Genomic DNA, 12,431 nt, shown 5'->3' with positions numbered 1-12,431 from the left:
GACGGGTTGGGGAACTCGTACTTTAATAACCTCTCTGATCTGCCCGCCCTACAGTGCACATGTCACTGGCCACATATGCGATTTCAGTAACTCTTCTAGCATATATTTAAGGACCATAAATGCCACATAAAAATACAGAACATAGGTTATGTAGAGTGTTTTTTCCACAAGAGTAAATGTCCGATATACAGAGATGTGCAATTAACATGTAGATAACTGTTTACACACATTTGTCCCCATGGGAAAAAATTTGTGTTTTTTATATGCAATTATTGGCATTTTTTTCCACTATGCTAAATTGTTGTTTGGTAAATTTCAGAGATCTCAATTCAATATTTCCTGATTTGTAGCAGCCAACTTTGAAATTTTTGAGGCAGAAATCAAAGTGTATGAGAACACTCTGGATTTTTACAGCACTTATCCAGGCCTGTAAATTAGTTAATATCCAACTTAACTTTGAAAATTCTGTGTTTTGCGATAATTGTGTAAGCATATCTCTGCTTGATTCCAGCTATTTTTGTCTTTTGCATGTGGAATTTTTAAAATCTAAATGTGGAGTAAATGTGCTTTCCATGTCATGTGGCAAAATTTCATTTTCTATATGCTTTTCTGGTCAATTCTTTGGTTTAACCACATAGAAGCTGCTGCAGTAAAGAAGCGGTGTCACAAGGTCGGTTCAATAAAAGCGTAAATATAAATGGGCATAAAGATGTGTAAGCTAACTTGCACCTCATGCTTTTCCAGGGGTAAAGGTTTTTTCACTATTTCATTGCATGGTTTAACCGAAGAGAAAATTTATAATATACAAGTCACATTTTTGTCTCTTTGTCTTGATATTGTTGAATATTTAAAGGAGACACTGTAAACAGTATGATAGTCTTTCCTTATCAGTGTGATAAGGAAAAGGATCCGTTTAATAGAGATGTTTGCTATCATGTATGAATGTGACTCTACGTCAAGATGAGTCAGAATATGGAAAGTTGCTATAATATAATTTGCAGTTGGCACAGTGGTTCTCTACAGTGTAAAAAGTGATGTTATCAAAAGTTGGCTTAAATATAGGCAATGAAAGTGGAAAGTGCTGTGTATTTTTATAGTGACAATAAAGTGCTTGGGGTTGGGAATAATTAATTGTTTGTCTTTGCAGAACAGCAGGAGCTCACTTAAACAAATAACCATCGTTTACAAGTACTTGTTAAAAAAAAACAAAAGTAAGATAAACTTACCGGCAACTACTAATCTGAGAACAAAGGCTATAATAATAGCTGTAAACAGTCTTTATTTTCAGACATCCTATCTGTAAAATGTTTACTTCTCCACAAACAGAAGTAAAGTAGCTTTTGGTTAAATGTTAACTTCTGTGAAAACGGGTACAAAAAGTACTTTACGATAGCAAACGTGCTTTATTATACCTGCAACTATGCAATATTGAAAATTTGAAAACACTATTTCTCTGAGTACTATATTGCTACAATATACATATAATAGGCTGAGAATATCTACATTTGAGTAAATCTTTTGCACACGGAAGCACTTCTATGTTTCTGTATTAAATTGGCAAATAGATCACTAACGTATTAGGATTTGGTTCTGCTACCTCTCAACCAAAACATTTCAGTATAATTTAAAAATATTTCTATAAAATGCCAGGGCTTAAATAGAATCTTATTTGAGAATGAATTCAGCAAATTTATTCATATTCTGGCTTGTTCCAATTTAGAAATGTATATATACGTTCAGGAATTACTCAAATCGGTTCACATTTATCCATTAGCAGTGCAATCAAAAGAAAATATTTGGAGTTAACTTGGTTTTAATTTTTTCAAGTTAATATTCATCTCCTACAATTTCATGTTCCTGATAATAACCTAAATATATGTCATTCTCTGGTGATGTCTTAAGCAATTAGGGATGCACTTTAACTTTTTTGCTTTACTAATGTAAAATCCTATTTCTCTTGCATTTCAATTCATAAGAAGAATTTTGTGTGCCTTGCTATTTGTACTTGAAAGGACATTATAAGTTTTATTCTAAGGCATACATGGACTAAAGTGTCATGTAGTCAGGAAAAGTAGCAGTTACATGATAAAATTTTTCCACTGTGGAAAGTAAGCAGAAAAGATTCTGGAAATCTTACCCATGTTTAAATGATAGAAAATATTTTATCCAGAAAATGAAATATAGCTTTCATAAATTTTATGCACTGTGGCAAGGCTAGCTCCTAGTGCTGAAAGGTCCTAGAACCTGGAGAAGCTTTATGAGGGGGCTTCTGCAATATTTTCCAATCTGGGCCCTTGAAGAAACCACAGGCATTCAAAGCTAGTGCTTTCACAGTTCCCTCCTTGGTTCTGAATACATAATGGGATTTTGGGCCACCAAACTGGTGCATCCCGCCCAGCCTTGGCAACAATAATTTACAGGCAGATCCTGTGCTCTGTGGTACACAAGGAACTCAGCTGTCTTGTAGTTTAATAGCAACAAATATTGCTATGTCCTCAAGAGCTAAAAAGTCCTATGTATGAGAAATTTATTTGCCCTATAATCAAAACATTGCTCAGCTGCATCCTCTAGGAAAAGCTGAAGCTGCACTCTGAGGCTCCCACATAGGCACCGACGCTCTTTCTGTCCAAATACATGTATCAAATGTAGTTCAAGTCATGCTCCAGCAGCAAGAATCTTTCGGATCACGGGCTCCCGCGAAAGGCTTATGCTTGTGCTGAGGGATGTGTGACTGAAAAGTGTCTGCTGAAGTTACCCTTATAGCCAGCAAAACTTTCACAAGGTCCAATCTCACCTGAGCTCCAAGATTTTACTAAGGCTGAAGAGTACATCGGAGACCGAATGCTGCTAGGCCTGTGCACGCTTGTTCTAGGTCATCATAACCAAAATGTCATTTGCTGTAGCCACTATAGTCCTCTTTCCCTAGAAGGAGCCTTTCAAATGAGAGCAAGGCCAGTAGGGATTGTAGTCACTGTCTCAACTGTGTTGAGTCCACAGCAGTTAAAATCCACTGCACATCTGTCAAATTTCTTCGCTTTACATATTAGCTTCTATCAACTGCCTGGTCCAAAATATCTTGCCTTCACATGGAATTCCAAACTCAAAAGCCACATGGCCCACACTTACTCAAAGCTTCTTCATGTGTCTAATGGCTCTCCTAATATCCACTCTTATTTTATATCTAAATGCGTCGACTGTGCACCAAAAATTGGGATCTCTGAAGGCCCTCAAAAAACAGCATATCTCTTTCTTGCCAAAATTCTAATGAAGAATATGGGAATTAAGATTGGCATATGGAAGCCAAACTATTACTTTTCTTCTTAATAAAGGCTAAAGGACATGGAACAACTGCTTCTCAGAAAGGCAGACTTATCCATTTATTTATGTGTGCTAGATGTGGGTAGGACTCCCTTTATAGAGACTTGTCCACAAAAGACCAATAACATGGATTTGGCAAGATCTCCTTTTCCCAGTGCACCTGCTAGGTTCCAGGAGACAAAAAAGAAAGGGCTTTGATTAAATACATTCAGTTTATTTTTCCCAAATTAATCGATTAAATGGACAGTCTCACTTTCCCTTAGTTATGGTCATTATTATCATCATCATCATTTTTATCTTTCTCATGACCATTATTTTCCACCAGTGTAAATAGGGGAATGATGAGAAAAAATAGTTTCTTGTGTATTTTCTAATATAATAAAAATGTGTGAGTTTCTTATAAAAACTCCCACACAGTTGAGTCAAAAATTATAAATTCTCTACTTCCAGGATTATCTACTAATATAAGAGGTTTTGGAATTGTCTTAACGTAGTATTGACCTTTTAAGATCCAGTGATAACATACAGGAGGTGGGGCTCACTTATAGCAAAGTCCTAGAAATGCGTTGACTGCAGGACGTTCACCATGCGGTGGGAGCAAGCAACATCCTACTCTGAGCTAGAGTTAATGAACACTTCTCAGCTTTTACAGACGTCGAATGTATTGTCAAGTCTCTCACTAATTCCACCTTCCTTCTAACACCATGACAACAAGTAGCACTGGAGGTTTTCAGTGTCTGTTATGTGCTGGTGCCTCATCTCTTTGGTGTCCCTCGATATCCCATACACGAATAGGCATGATTTACATATCAGGTAGAGGAAAACCCCAAACAACTATTTCCACCTTTCTCATTCTCTACTCTTGCTTCTAAATATTCCTCTAGATCACAGAGGAAGAATTCCCAAATCATTAACTGTGAATAAAAGGACAAATAAGTGAGCCTTTATTCAAATATATTGCATATATCATTCAGATATATTTTGTTTTGAAGAGCTAATATCAGAGATTTTTCAAGAAATGTGAGATGAGTTGAAGTAGATATTTTTGTTCTGTTTTCTTTAAATATAGACCACGTTATAATAAATAGTAGGTTTCTGTTGTGTTAGACATTTGAAATCTTAATGTGTCTAATACCCTTAGAACACTGTAATGTTTTTTATCTTATATTTAATGAAAATTTTGATAACATGCATAATAGATTTCCGCTAAAATTTGTGTTGCCTCTTAATCATACTAATTCCTAATAAAAACATCAACTCAAGCTCATAATCCTGGGTAAATAAATCCAAGTTGAAATCAAGGTAAAGATGAATTAAAACCCTCATTTTCCAAGGTGTGCTTTGAATAATAGGTGAGCACATCTAGCTGTCTGCTTCCTGGCTGGACGTTTTCAGTATTGTCTAGATTCACATTATCAGTCCCTTGCTTATTATTCCCTCTTGGGTAATTGCCTCCTTTCCTTCATTTGTACTAATTAGGCTACATTTCGTTTGGCACATTAGCTTGAATTGTTTCACCAAGGTAAAACAGCTTTAATAAAGCCAGCTATGCAACATTGCCACTAGAATCATTATCAATTACAAATGTACCCTCGAAAATGAATTTAAATAAAAGGTAATTGAATTATGTAGAAAGACATATATTTCGATTTTTTCTCACTAAATTCTATTTTCTTTTCTTTACCACTTTTAAAAATTTTCTGTGAACTTTGTGATGAAATAGGCAATCTACATTTCTTGGATGTGTAAAAGTTCTTGTGCTCTTAAAACTTGATCAAATTAATTTTTTCACTCTCTCATGTTTATTAGGTACTGTAGGTCTCAAGGTCATCAGAAATTGTAATAGACTTGGATAAGATGGCTGCCATTTGGTGGCCAGATTGCTTCAAAAATTTTAGGTGACTCCCATCCAATAAGTTTACTTGTTCCTCAATTTTGCAAGCTGATTGTGCCGATGGATTTGTGACCATATGTAGAGGCACGACTGAGGAGCAAAGAGGGAGATGTGCCTCTAGCAAAGAAGTTGAAACTTACTAAGCGTGACTCCTCTGCCTGAAGTAGTTCTTTTAGTAATTGCAGAGGGTAAGAGAAGATTCCAATTCCATTATCTGTTGCTATCAAGATGTTACCCGTGTCCTCAGAGACTGCTATCAAACTATTATTGGGATGTGGCCATTCAGTAAGAACAGATGGTGACAACAGGCACAAGAGAATATGGACAACTTCCAGGTTTCAGATAAATAGAATCATGAGCTTAGCTTGGAAAAGAATTTAAGGGAACAATTACCCAACAAGTGAAGTAAAGCATATTCAATGGGTCCATGAACCATGAAAACACAACAGAAGAACATGGCCAGGTTATGGGTTTATTACCATCTCCTAACAGGAAAGCTCTTAGAGTTAAGGAGCTGCTAAGTAAAACCTAATGACAAGTTTTAAATTTGGAAGCATGTAAAGTGACTTTGTAGATAAGAAAAAAGTAGTAAATTAAGAAAATTATGACAGTACTATTACAGTGGAAGGATTATTTTTAAAAAATGCATAGCTTTGTAACTTTGAAGAGCACCGCTTTACTAAATGAAAATATGTTAATCCTTAACTTGTATTCTTAAGTGAATAAGAAGCAAATACTCTTTAAAGAAGTTACGAAAAGGAAGAAGTTCAAGAAAATATGCTTAAAAGCAGCGTTTATACAGAACTTCGATAACTAAATAAAAACCTTTTTTCTACCAATTCATAAGTCATTTCAGAAGACATAATTTAAAAATGTGGATTTCAAGCTTAGATTCTCTAAATGCCACCAATCAGAAGAGAAACAGATGTTTCAAAGAGTTCCAACAATTTGATTTTATTACCTAATATAATAAGTTAACATGTAGCAATGAGTAAAACAAACCACAAGTGTATGATTTTTACACAGGATCAGAAGAATGTAAGAGAATGCTGTCTTCTTAACTTCGGTCTCCCAGGGGATGTTAGAGCTAACATGTCATACTTCATTGTTGCCTTCTGGATACCACATCTAATGGCATGGATTTCATAATTTTCTATTTTTTTTTTACAGCATATATGCACTTATAAAATCTTGACTCTCTGAGACTTTTTTTTGACACCATTGGTACAGCCCACGATAAAGTCAATCCGTTTATTTATACTTTTCTTTCTTTTTTTCACTTCCTATTTTAGCGTGGTCATAGAAAAGTCTTATGGTTAAATTTAGCCTTCTGTAGATTGCCAGTCGTGACTTCGCACTCTTTCATATAACTCTTTCCCTTTATCACTCACATACAGACCTCACGAGGCCTTGTCATTTCTGCCTCCACAACATACTCCAGCTTCATTCCCTTCACTGCATCTCTATTGCCACCATCATTATCTAACCTGCTTTCTTCTCCCAGTATACCCGTTTGTTATTTTACATTATTGGCTCTCTACAATCCATTCTCTACAAAGCAACGTGATTTTTCTTGCTTACAATTAACTCTTGAGGTGCCCCAACTTGAAATTCTCTAATGATTTTCTAAGTCACTTGGGAGAAAACCTAAATTCCTAATCATAGCTTACAAGGTGCTATATGATCAGATTCTTCTGACCTTATCTCATAACTGACGCATCTACAAGCTCTGTTCACAAGACTTCTGATTTTCGTTAAATTCACTAAGCTGACTTTCCTCTCCGGACTTTGTATCATTTGCTCTTCTTTTTATTAAAAACTCTCTTCATCAGTAATTGACTTGGTTGATTTCTTCCAAGTCCTCAAATTTCATCTTTTCAAGAAAGCAGCACTGAAAATACTATTTAAATTAGCTACATATTCCAACACACAGACAGAGCCTTTTATTCTATGTGTATCTTCCCCTTTATGGCACTAATCACTATTTGAAATTATCTTATTTATATATACATGTATTTTTTGCATTTTTTCCTCCATTAGAATGTTATCACAATAATAACAGACATTTTGCCTCTTTTATTACTCTTGATCCACTTGAATTGGAATAACACATACTCAAAGATATTTCCCAATAAGCACCTGTCAAACAAAAGCATGAAAGTAACTATATATTCACAAAGAATCTGTATACCTGAATTAAGTAATGAATGAATCATAAATTCATTATTAGAATTATAATATGTTCCAAAGTTCATTTAGTCTAAAAATAAAGTATAATATGATTTTTAAAAATATCTTGGCCAGGGGATGGCCCCATGGCATAGTGGTTAAGTTCAGCATGCTCCACTTTGGTGACCCAGGAACACAGGTTCGGATCCTGGGCACACACCTACATCACTCATCAGCCATGCTGTGGCAGCAACCCACATGTAAAGTGGAGGAAGATTAGCATAGACGTCAGCTCAGGGCTAATCTTCCTCAGGAAAAAAAAAAGTCTTGGCCAGTGGACATCTAACCAATTCTAAATTGAATGACAGAAAATTCTTCACACCTCAACTGGTTCTTTCAGAAAGATAGTTTTCGTGAGATGTGTTGGGTATATTCATTATGCTGGTTCCTTTCGTCAGAATTCAATAATCATTGCTGCTAATTATGGTCAAGATGTAATTGCAATACTGCTGTAACTTTGAAAACTGCTATAGATCAGAGTTCTAAATGTTTTTATTCTAGATTCCATCTTTACTTTAATATTACCTGTAAGCTAATATTTTCTTTCTTTCTTCTCCTTCACTCTCTTTTCTTTCTTTCCTGTTTTTCTTTTATTTTCATTCTTTCTTTCTTTTTTTTTTTTTGATTATAGACTAGCCTGGAGCTTAAAGTTTCTAAATGACTTTTCACTCTTGCTAAATTTCGTCCTATATGGTCCATTATGTCACCTCAACATGCCAAAATCTTTCTGGGATTTTAATTCAGTCATTTGAAATACATATTATTCCATGACTCTTTCTGTATCTTAAAAATGGATGCCAATATTATCCAAGTTACTGACTGTATTTGTAAGCAGGATTATAGAGGTGAAAGTGCCAAATATTATGATAAATTTCTCTTTGGTTTGAAATCAATACATAATTGCACACATATTTTCAGGAAAACATTATATATGACATGAGAATTATGCAAATAGACATAGTACATTAGGTTCCAATTGCATAAACTAAAATGTAGCAAACATTTTCTGAACTCATTCAGACTCGGTTCACTCTGTTAGTGATGAAAACCCTTACTTTTGTCTATAATAGCTTGTGGTGGAAGCCAGCCATCAGCAACTCCTAGAGCCATCCACCTGTTACCCTGGCATCAGGGAAAGTACATTAGGTAATTCAGATTCTCCTGGGCTCAAATCCTCGTCTCTGCTGCACATGACATCCAAGGCACGTGGTCAGGTAATTCCCACTCTAGCCTCTGCTTTGAGGGGCTATGGACTTGGAATTGAGCTGAAAAGTGTAACTTTCTCCCTCACATTGTCATCCCAGGTCCAACCAAGTTGGTCCTTGACCAGTAGTCCCAAGCTTGCACTTGACAGCTAATCCTGTTCACAGCCTCCTACCTCGATTCATCCTATCGCAACCCTCTTGTCAGCCTCACACAGGAATCAACTAGAGGAAAACAGATAGCTGAAGGAAAGAAATTAAGGCAGGAGGATTCTTTATAAAATAGCAAGTACATGTGACAGAAGCAGTTGTAAGCCCCGGTTGGCAAGTAGACACCAAAGGATTGTAAGGAGGAGAGGGGGAAGGTTGTTGAAAATTCCTCCTTCAGTCTTTACAGGGTTCGTAAACACCCTTGTTGTTCTTGTTTCTATATATCTTCTTCTTTTTTCCAGTAGATTGATTTTTTACGATTTCACCAGCAACTGGCGGGCTGCAACATCACGGAGCTGTTTGAAATCATCATATGTAAGCTGATTATTTGAAGGGATTTTTCACACACACATAATATTAAATTTCTGATCATATTTTGTCTCCTCTAAGAATCTTCAATTTCTGAAATAATAAAGAACAGCTAGATCTTTTTTAGCAGGAGTTTTACATGGCAGTGATTGATAATTGTTTTTTCTGGAGCATCATTATTATCACAGTCTCATGCTAACAGATTTCAATGTCACAAAAATCTGTAAGAATATCAGTCCCCATGTTTCAGATATTTCCATTCATTTCCTCACACTCACCATTAAATATAGAGATCATTTATTTATATGTTCTTAGGAAATGAAGGCAAATGAACCAAAGCTGATATCCAGGTCTTAATATGTCTCCAACATTCATATCCTCTGTAGTACTCAATGCACTTATTCAACAATGAGTAATTAAAAGATGAAGATACGGTCTCAAGGATACTCTGATGGGCAATAAAATTGCACAAGTAACTGACTGAAGTACATGCTAAATCAAGAGAGGTATGTACAAAGGACTAGAGGAGTAGGTTAATGAGTTAATGAATCCTGGGGCATAAGGAGGAAAAATGCACATAATTTTGCAAAAGGTGACATTAAAACATAGATAGCTTTTGGAAGTTGAAGGGATGCATATATAATTTATGTTCTTCTTTAAATATGACATCATTACTTAGTTGAATCAGCTCTTTTGTACAGCTATTTTCAACAAAACTGATTTTGAAAGAATTTTTAAAAGTTTTGAGGGACATTCATGTTATGCAAACTGAGTCTTTTTTTAATGCTGAAAAAAATTTTAGGCAAATTAGATTTGTACTCTGGAAACACGAATCCAAAAAAGAACGATATGAGTTCCCAGGGGTCCTTCAGCCTTTATTATTTCCACTTTGTTAAAGAGTATAGATTGAAAACTCCCTCTTTCTACCACTGATCTTAGAAGAGTGGAATTTGGCCAGATAGGGTGAGCAGAATTTTAATGATGTCCCCTCAACTTTCTGTCTCCTAACCTAGGTACTACTATGAAGCAACTTTGCAGAAGTAACTCATGTTACTAACTATCAGATTTTAAAACTGGGAAATTATCCTGAATTATCTGAGTTGTTTACAATACAATCACATGAGCCCTTAAATGCAGAAGAGGAAGGTGGGAGCGATGAGGCAAAAGTCAGAAAAATTTAAAACATGAGAGGAAATGACTTACCATTGTTGACTCTGAGAATGGAGAAAGGGGAACATGACCAAAAAATTCAGTCTAATTCAAGAAGCTGGAATGATCCTTGGTTGACAGCCAGAAAGGAAATAAGGAATTCAGCCCTACAACCCCATTGAACTAAGTTCTACCAACGCCTGGAGTGAAATGAGAAAAGATTCTCCTCAGGCTCCAGATAGGAACACAGTCCTGCTGACACTTTTATCTCCACCTTCAGAGACTCTATCAGAGAACCAGCTGAGCGACACTGTGCTCAGACTTCCAATCCATGTCAACAGTGAGACAAGTGGGTATTGTTTTGCGCATTAGATTTGTGTAATTTTTTACAGAGCAATAGAAAACAAATACACCAAACATGGCAATCTCTCCTCATGCTGCGTATTCTCCCACACTGTTTGATTTTAATTTTTTTCCGTTAATCTGCAGTGTGAGGATCTAGTGAAAGCGAGGTGCCTCTGTCCGAGATACACAGGAGCAAGAGAATCATTGATGGTGTTGAGCCATATTATTCTGCAATTTCTTCTTTTTTCCTTCTCGTGGAGACACGACAATTACTTTTTATTTGAGAGGAAATAAAGATAAAGTTTAATATACAATTTTGTAGTGAGAATATTTGTTCTGAGTTATGTTATTCTGAAAAATAAGTACTAAGTGACCATTCAAAAAGAATGTATTAATATCTATCCCAGGATGTTAAAGACTTTAAAGCAAGAATCCTAAAATTTGTATATGTCTTTTTTTTTTTTTGAGGAAGATCAGCCCTGAGCTAACATCTGCTGCCAATCCTCCTCTTTTTTCTGAGGAAGACTGGCCCTGAGCTAACATCTGTGCCCATCTTCCTCTACTTTATATGTGGGATGCCTACCACAGCATGGCATGCCAAGCGGTGCCATGTCTACATCAGGGATCCAAACCAGTGAACCCCAGGCCGCCGAGAAGTGGAACGTGCAAACTTAACCACTGTGCCACCAGGCTGGCCCCTGTATATGTCTTTTAGGTGGAAAGATATGGCCACAAAGTTGGAGCTGGATTTAAAGAATATAGACTTGAAAAAATCACTTTCGAGTGGTCGATTGACAGAGTCTGGAGAAGAAATAAATGTTTGAAACATGCAAAAAATATAACTAAAGCAATCAGAAGCATACAGCTTCAAAAGACCACACAGAATAAAACATTTCAAGGAGATGTGATAAACAGTCTTAAATTTGGCAAAGAGATGAATTAAAATAAGGAATTAAAAATACCAGATTGAATTTGAAAAATAAGAGCACATTAATGATCTTAATGGAACTAAATTTGGCAGGTGAAAATCAGATTTAAGTGTATTGACAAGCGACTGAGGAACAAGAGCTATTGATAAGAAGTTTAGGTGAGAAATGGAAAAGTGATAGAAGATACTACAGTAAATGGGTTAATGAATAATGGAAGAGATTCTTTAGAATGAAAAACCATTTCACTTGTTCAAAAAGTGAGGAGAAATTTCCAGTAAAAACAAACAAAAAAAGATTTTAAAGATATATATAAGAAAAGAGCAATAAAAGTTAACATGATAACAGTAAGTGATTCCTACAATGTAATCAATTTCCTGGACTTCGAGAAGGTAACTGCCAGTCAGCAGCTGGTGGTGTGGGCACACAGGGGCTGCGGAAACCCTGGGGCTCAGCAGAAGAGCCTCACAGGGATGTAGAGGGAGTGGGGGCTAGAGGAGCCCACCCTGGGGCACAAGCAAGCTACACAGGGGTGTCAGGGGATACCTTAGAAGATCCCGCATTTCCTCAATCTGGGCACTGAATTCTCTTCCTCTTAGCCCATGAAGCCGGAATATGAAGCTGAGGCAGAACTCACACCCCAAAGCTAGGACCAGCACATGTCCTCAGGGCCTATGTCAAGTTCTTGCTCATATATGAAGTTTATCTCTGATTACAAGTGTTCACAGAGAAATTATATTTCTGATCTTCAATGTCTTTAAGTTTCTTTAAAAGCTATTTTATTGGTCATTTTCCTTTGTTTGCAGGAGGAAAGTTAACCAGTTCAACCTTCAGCTGCTATTACTGGGG

The 12,431-nt window shown here is 36.2% G+C and overlaps 1 long non-coding RNA gene across 4 annotated transcripts in view; it reads left to right on the top strand.

The window, feature by feature from the left end:
• LOC111770384 (uncharacterized) overlaps positions 1–10,970 on the top strand; it is a 76,932-nt gene extending 65,962 nt beyond the window's left edge. The window contains exons 6-8 of one of the 4 annotated variants that reach the window (XR_011430767.1): positions 9,096–9,168; positions 9,549–9,668; positions 10,176–10,965. This is a non-coding gene — a long non-coding RNA (uncharacterized lncRNA). Of the gene's footprint in view, positions 1–9,095; positions 9,169–9,548; positions 9,669–10,175 lie in introns of all 4 variants that reach the window. The other 3 variants (XR_011430768.1, XR_011430765.1, XR_002803642.2) reach the window with 3 other exon arrangements.
• Positions 10,971–12,431: the final 1,461 nt, after the last annotated feature.

Source organism: Equus caballus, chromosome 2 (assembly GCF_041296265.1).
Source record: "Equus caballus isolate H_3958 breed thoroughbred chromosome 2, TB-T2T, whole genome shotgun sequence".
Lineage (NCBI taxonomy): Eukaryota > Metazoa > Chordata > Mammalia > Perissodactyla > Equidae > Equus > Equus caballus.
The sequence above is the reverse complement of the archived record's forward strand: the minus strand, read 5'-3'. Positions and strand labels throughout refer to the sequence as shown.